Here is a 7613-nt window from a genome sequence, read left to right on the forward strand (position 1 = left end):
ATGTAGAGGAGGCCACAACGGGAACAGCGGATGCAGTATACCACATTAGCAGCTGTGCAGGTGAACATCTGCTTGTTGTGGAAAGTCTTCTTGGGGCCTAGGATGGGGGTAAGGGCGGAGGTGTAGGGGCAGGTGTAGCACTTCCTGCAGTTGCAGGCAAAAGTGCCGGGTGTGGTGGGGCTGGAGGGGAGTGTGGAGCAGACAAGGGAGTCACGGAGAGAGTGGTCCCTCTGGAAAGCAGATAAGGGTGGGGAGGGAAAAATGTCTTGGGTGGTGGGGTCAGATTGCAGATGGCGGAAGTGTCAGAGGATGATGCATTGAATCCGGAGGTTGGTGGGGTGGTACGTGAGGATGAGGGGGTTCTGTTTTGGTTGTTATTGCAGGGAGGGGGTGTGAGGGATGAGTTGCGGGAGACACGGTCGAGGGCGTTCTCGACCACTGACGGGGGGATGTTGCGGTCCTTGAAAAACGAGGACATCTGAGATGTACAGGAGTGGAATGCCTCATCCTGGGAGCAGATGCGGCGGAGGCGAAGGAATTGGGAATAAGGGATGGCATTTTTGCAGGAAGGTGGGTGGGAGGAGGTGTGGTCTAGGTAGCTGTGGGAGTCGGTAGATTTGAAATGGATATCGGTTTCTAGGTGGTTGCCAGAGATGGAAACAGAGAGGTCCAGGTGAACTTAAAGTTGGGGTGGAAGGTGTTGGTGAAGTGGATGAACTGTTCGAGCTCCTTGTGGGAGCACGAGGCGGCGCCGATACAGTCATCAGTGTAACGGAGGAAGAGATGGGGTTTAGGGCCTGTGTAGCTATGGATGAGGGATTGTTCCACGTAACCTACAAAGAGGCAGGCATAGCTTGGGCCCATGCGGGTACCCATGGCTACCCCCTTTGTCTGTAGGAAGTGGGAGGAATTGAAAGAGAAGTTGTTGAGGGTGAGGACGAGTTCGGCTAAGTGGATGAGGGTGTCAGTGGAGGGGGATTGGTCAGGCCTGCGGGACAGGAAGAAGCGGATGGCCTTTAGACCATCTGTATGGGGAATGCAGGTGTATAGGGACTGGATGTTCATGATAAAGATGAGGTGTTGGGGACCAGGGAATTGGAAGTTCTGGAGGAGGTGGAGGGCGTGGGTGGTGTCACGGATGTAGGTAGGGAGTTCCTGGACCGAGGGGGAGAAAATGGAGTCGAGATAGGTGGAGATAAGTTCAGTGGGGCAGCAGCAGGCGGAGACAGTGGGTCGACCAGGGCAGTCAGGTTTGTGGATTTTGAGAAGGAGATAGAGCGGGCGGTGCGGGGTTGGGAAACGATGAGGTTGGAGGCTGTGGGTGGGAGGTCACCTGAGGTGATGAGGTTGTGGATGGTTTGGTGGTCGGGGGTGGGGTCATGATCAAGGGGGTGGTCGGAGGAGGTGTCGGAGAGTTGGCGCTTGGCATCGGCGATGTAGAGGTCAGTGTGCCATACTACAACAGCGCCTCCCTTGTCTGCGGGTTTTATGGTGAGGTTGGGATTGGAGCGGAGGGCTTCACGTTCTGCGGGGAGAGGTTGGAGTGGGTGGGAGGGGTGGAGAGGTTGAGGCGATTGATGTCACGACAGCAGTTGGAGATGAAGAGGTCGAGGGAGGGTAGGAGGCCTTGGGGTGGTGTCCAGGACGAGAGGGTGTGTTGGAGGTGGGAGAAGGGGTCAGTAGATGGAGGGTTAGGCTCACAGTTGAAGAAGTAAGCGCTGAGGCGGAGGCGGAGGCGGCGGAAAAGCTATTCAACGTCCAAGCGTGAGCGGTATTCGTTGATGTGTGGGTGGAGGGGGACAAAGGTGAGCCCTTTACAGAGGACTGACCGTTGGTCCTCAATAAGGTCTGGGGGGTTGGTGAAGGCTCGGCAGGGCTGGGTGCTGCCGTCTCCTCTGGAGCTGTGGCTGTGGAGGCAATGGGCAGATCGACATCGGTGTCGGTGGGCCGTGCGGCATCGGCTGTGGGCGGAGTTGCGTCGGCATCGGCTGTGGGCGGAGTTGCGTCGGCGGTGGTGGGCAGAGTTGCGTCGGTGTCGGCAGTGGGCGGAGCGGCGTCGGCGGTGGGCGAAGCGGAGTAGGCGGCTGCAGCAGCAGTGATGGTTGGTGCGTCCTCAGTGTCTGTGGTGTTGGCCTCGGAAATGGAGGTGGTGGCATCAGCAGCGGTGTCGATGGCGTTCACTGTCCCGGAAATGGTATACCCGGCGGCAGAGGATGTGACATCATTCGTGGGTGCTCCGACAGTGGCCACATGGCCAATGGCGGCGGGCAAATTGTGGGGAAGGTCCTGGGTAGGGTTGGGGATTTGGGAGGTGGAGGAAGCCCATTTTGGGTGGTAGGCAACAATAAGTTTACTGTACTTACGGTTTTTAGTGTCCAATAAAGCTGAGTAGAATTGTGAGTTCAGGTTGTGGATCCTGTGAAGAATAAAAAAACAGGAGAGTCCTTTGCAGGTCTGGGAGAGGTAGGCTCTGAGCTGGGGTAGGCTTGATTGTAGTGCCAGGAGATGCCGGCGCATCGCAGCGAGTGTGTGTTTCAGGAGTTGCAGGGAAAAACGCTTCTGAAGGATCTCAATGTTCTGAACGTAGACATTGTCACGGTTGGGGCCAAATTGGGAAGGCCTGAATGTGGACTGTAGTCCATTGGGGATGATCTGGTTCCGTAGGCAGGTACTAAGAAAGGTGACGGGGCTGTAGTACCTGGTTTGCTTCAGGACGTGGTCGAGCAGTTTCAAGGCCGAAGAGATTACAAGAGAGTTGCAATGGGAGTGTACTCCCGGACATCTCAGATGTCCTCGTTTTTCAAGGACTGCAACTTCCCCCGCTCAGTGTTCGAGAACGCCCTCGACCGTGTCTCCCACATTTCCCGTAACTCATACCTCACACCCCCTCCCCGCAATAACAACCAAAACAGAATCCCCCTCGTCCTCATGTACCACCCCACCAACCTCCGGATTCAACGCATCATCCTTCGACACTTCCTGCCATCTGCAATCCGACCCCACCACCAAAGACATCTTTCCCTCCCCACCCTTATCTGCTTTCCAGAGGGACCACTCTCTCCGTGACTCCCTTGTCTGCTCCACACTCCCCTCCAGCCCCACCACACCCGGCACTTTTGCCTGCAACTGCAGAAAGTGCTACACCTGCCCCTACACCTCCGCCCTTACCCCCATCCCAGGCCCCAAGAAGACTTTCCACAACAAGCAGATGTTCACCTGCACAGCTGCTAATGTGGTATACTGCATCCGCTGTTCCCGTTGTGGCCTCCTCTACATTGGGGAAACTAAGCGAAGGCTTGGGGACCACTTTGCAGAACACCTACGCTCGGTTCGCACTAAACAACTGCACCTCCAGTCGTGAACCATTTCAACTCCCCCTCCCATTCCTCAGACGACATGTCCATCCTGGGCCTCCTGCAGTGCCACAATGATGCCACCCGAAGGTTGCAGGAACAGCAACTCATATTCCGCTTGGGAAACCTGCAGCCCAATGGTATCAACGTGGACTTCACAAGCTTCAAAATCTCTCCTCCCCCTACCGCATCCCAAAACCAGCCCAGCTTGTCCCCGCCTCCCTAACCTGTCCTTCTTCCCACCTATCCCCTCCTCCCACCTCAAGCCCCACCCCCATCTCCTACCTACTAACCTCATCCTGCCCCCTTGACCTGTCCGTCCTCCCTGGACTGACTATCTCCTCCCTAACTCCCCACCTACACTCACCTTTACTGGCTCCATCCCCGCCTGTTTGACCTGTCTGTTTCCTCTCCACCTATCTTCTCCTCTATCCATCTTCTATCCGCCTCCCCCTCTCTCCCTATTTATTTCAGAACCCCCATTTCCTCCCCCATTTCTGAAGAAGGGTCTAGGCCTGAAGCGTCAGCCTTCTTGCTCCTCTGATGCTGCTTAGCCTGCTGTGTTCATCCAGCTCTACACCTTGTTATCTCAGAACCTCTCCAGCAATTTTTGTTTTTGATCCTGATTTACAGCATCCACAGTTCTTTCGGTTTTTATATAGAATCATAGAATATGTACAGAGCAGTTAGAGGCAATTTAGCCCATTGAATCTGTCCCGAACCTCGAAAGACATCCCACCTCACATTTACCGTAGCCTGTAAACCATGGATCAATTTAATTACCCAATCCACCTAATCTGCACATCTTTGGACTGTTGAGTCAAGTGTTGAGTTAACAAAGGCAAATAAGATCATGAAGACTAAGAGCTAGAGCAAGCAATCCACCCCATTGAGCCTGCTCCACCATTCAATATGATCAGGGCTGACCGCATCTCGGCCTCAATTCCATTTTCCTACCCACTTTGCATAACCCTCTAGCCCATTACTAAATAAAAATCTATTTACCCTCTCCTTAAATTTATTCGATGTTCCAGCATCCACCGCACATTGGGGTAGTAAATTCCACAGATTCATAACCCTTTGAGAAGAATAATTCCTCCTCATCTCTTTTGTAAATCTGCCACCCCTTAGCCTAGAGCTATGACTTGTTATTCTAGATTGCCCCACAAGGTGAAAACATCAACTCTACCTCAACATTTGTCAATCTACATTAGTATCTTATATACCTCAATTAGATCTCTGATTGTTCTAAAGTCTAGCAAATATAGGCCTAAACTGCCCCTTGTCTCTTCATAGGACAAACCCCTCGTCTCTATGATCAACCTTCTCTGAACTATGCCCAGAATCCTCTCTAATTGAGGGGGCTAATACTGTACACAATATTCCAGACATGATCTCACATTTTAAAATTGCAACAATGCTTCCCTACTTTTATACTCTGTTCCTTAAGCAAAATAGATCCAAATTGAATGTAGTGATTGAAACGAGTTGAGCCAGGTGGACCACATCATGTAAAGTTCCCTGATTGGGAGCTGTTAACTTGGTCCAATCGAAGTCCTGGCTAATAGATATAAACAGGAGGGCCAGGGTTCTGTTTGCTGTAGGAGCTAGCTCATTCATTGTCATGTACTATGTATGTGTAAATAAAGGGTGTATTGGTGATGGAATACAGCCTTTGTGGGGTTATTTGACTGAGACTGACAGATTTTTAAGCAGTAAGGGAATTGAGGGTTTCAGGGGAAAAAGCAAGAAAGTAGAGATGAGGATTTGCAGATAAGTTATGATCCAATCAAATGGCAGGGCAGTCTCGGTGGGCTGAATGGTCTACTTGTGCTCCTACATCTTACGTTTTTAAGGTAGCTAACAGCTTGGTTTACTTTTAGACTGTTCCCAAGAGAAGTGGAGTCCATGGTTTGAGAATAGAGTTTGGAGCAGTCACCAAACAGAATTTGCTTTAGTCTTCCCAATATATATCAAGCACTGGATGTTGGATATGCACTCTGATAATTTAGTGGAGGAGTTGAGAGAGGTGGTAGTAGTAAGCTAGAGCTGAGTGTGAAAGCTAACACTGTTTTCAGATGACATTGTTAAGGTGCAGCATATAAATGGCAAATACATGGAGTACAATAATAGATCCTGGGGGACACCAGGAGTAACAATGAGAGAGTTAAAAGTTGAATAAATTGCAAGCGAATCTCTGGCTACAAGGAGCTGAATAAGAATGGAACAAGATGAGAGTTGTCCCATCCAACTGGAATACAATGCAGATGCTTTGGAGGAGGAAACAGTGTCATAGGCTGCTGACAGGTTGAGAAGAACCAATAGGAAGAGTTTACTCTGATTACACTCACTCAGGATGTCACTGTGAGGAGAGATTGGTTGGACTGGACCTATATGCGCTAGAGTTTATATAGATGAGTGGGGATCTTATTGAAACATACAAAATTCTAAGAGGACTGCTCAGATTTAGAATCATGGAGTCATAGAGTAATACAGCACGGAAACAGGTCCTTCGGCCCAAACTGGTCCATGCTGACCATGGTGCCCACTCAGCTACTTCCAATTGCCTGCATATCCCTCTAACCCCTTCCCATCCATGTGCCTTTCCAAATATTTTAAAATGTTGCTATTGTACCTGTCTCAACCACTTTCTCTGGCAGTCCATTCCATATACGCAACACTCTGTGTGAAGAAGTTGCTCCTCAGGTCTTTTTAAAATCTTTCCCCTCTCACTTTAACCCTATGCCCTCTAGTTTTCAATTCCCCATCCTTGGGAAAAAGACTGTATGCATATTCATCCTATCCATACCTTTCATGATTTTATACACCTCAATAGGGTCACCCCTCATTATCCTATGTTCCAAGGAATAAAGTCCTGTCCTTTCAAACCTCTCCCTATAACACAGATCTACTAGTCCTGGCAACATCCTCATAAATCTTCTTTGCACACCCTCCAGTTTAACAGTGTCTTTCCTATAACAGGGGTGACCAAAACTGTACACAATACTCCAAGCGCAACCTCACCAACGACTTATACAACTGTAACGTAATGTCCCAATTCCTATACACATTGCCTCGCCTGATAAAGGCCAGTATGATAAATGACTTCTTCACCATTCTGTCTACCTGTGACGCTGCTTTCAATGCATTTGTGCTCCTGGATCCCTCTGTTCCATAACACTCCTCAGGACGTTACCATTTACTATATAAGTCCTACCTTGGTTTGACTTCCCAAAGTGCAACACCTCATACTTATCTGTATTGAATTGCATTTGCCAATCCTCAACCCACTTCCCCATCTGATCAAGATCCCTCTGTAATTTTTGATAACACTCCTCGCAATCAACAATACCTCCTAATTTTGTGTCATCCGCAAACTTACTAACTTGATGCAGGGAGAATGTTTTCCGTAGTTGGGAGTCTGGAACCAGGGAACACAGTGTAGGGTAGACTGTTTGAGACTAGATAAGGAAACATTTCTGCACTCAAAGGGTAGTGAACCTGTGGAATCCTTCAAAGAAAGTTGTAGAGACCAAGTCACTGATTATTTCAAGAAAGAGATGGATTTTTTTTAGGTTTTGCAGGCATCAAGACTTATTGGGAGAAAGAGGGAACATGGCATTGAGATTAAAGGATCAGCCATGATCATATTCAAAGGCGGAACAGGCTCAAAGGGCTGAATTACCTACTCCTGCTCTTAGTTTCTATGTTGAACTGTTTAAAAAAATCCAAGATGGTGGCAGAGCTGGAGCTTGTTGTTCTTCTTCTTTTCTTCTCTTTTTTTTCCTCTTTGTGATTTTATTCTCTTCTTCTTTCCCAGCCTCCAATCATTTCAGGCCTCCTGCAATGACTCGCAACCTCCAGCGATGACTCCTGCTCTGGTGCTGCAGCATCCCACAACGGCCTCATGGTGTGGTGTGGCAACATCCTAGCCTGGCACAGCGGCCTCCTGTAGCAGCCTCCCAGTCTGTCCTGGCATGGCACAGCAGCCTCCTATAGCAACTTCCTGGAGTGGCATGGCGAACTCCTGGCCTTGTGCAATGACCACCTGGTGTGGTGTGGCGACCTCCTGCTCTGGCACAGCCATGTCCCATAGCGGCCTCCCAACATGGCGACCTAGCAGCTTGGCACAGCGGCCTCACGGTGTGGGGCCTGATGGAGCAGCTTCCTGTGGCGACCTCCAAGCCTATCCCAGCGACCTCCCATAGCAGCTTTCCAACCTAGCAAATGGGCTTCCTGGCATGGTGCTGCGTCCTCCTG

This window comes from Rhincodon typus, chromosome 5, assembly GCF_021869965.1.
Source record: "Rhincodon typus isolate 14 chromosome 5, sRhiTyp1.1, whole genome shotgun sequence".
NCBI lineage: Eukaryota > Metazoa > Chordata > Chondrichthyes > Orectolobiformes > Rhincodontidae > Rhincodon > Rhincodon typus.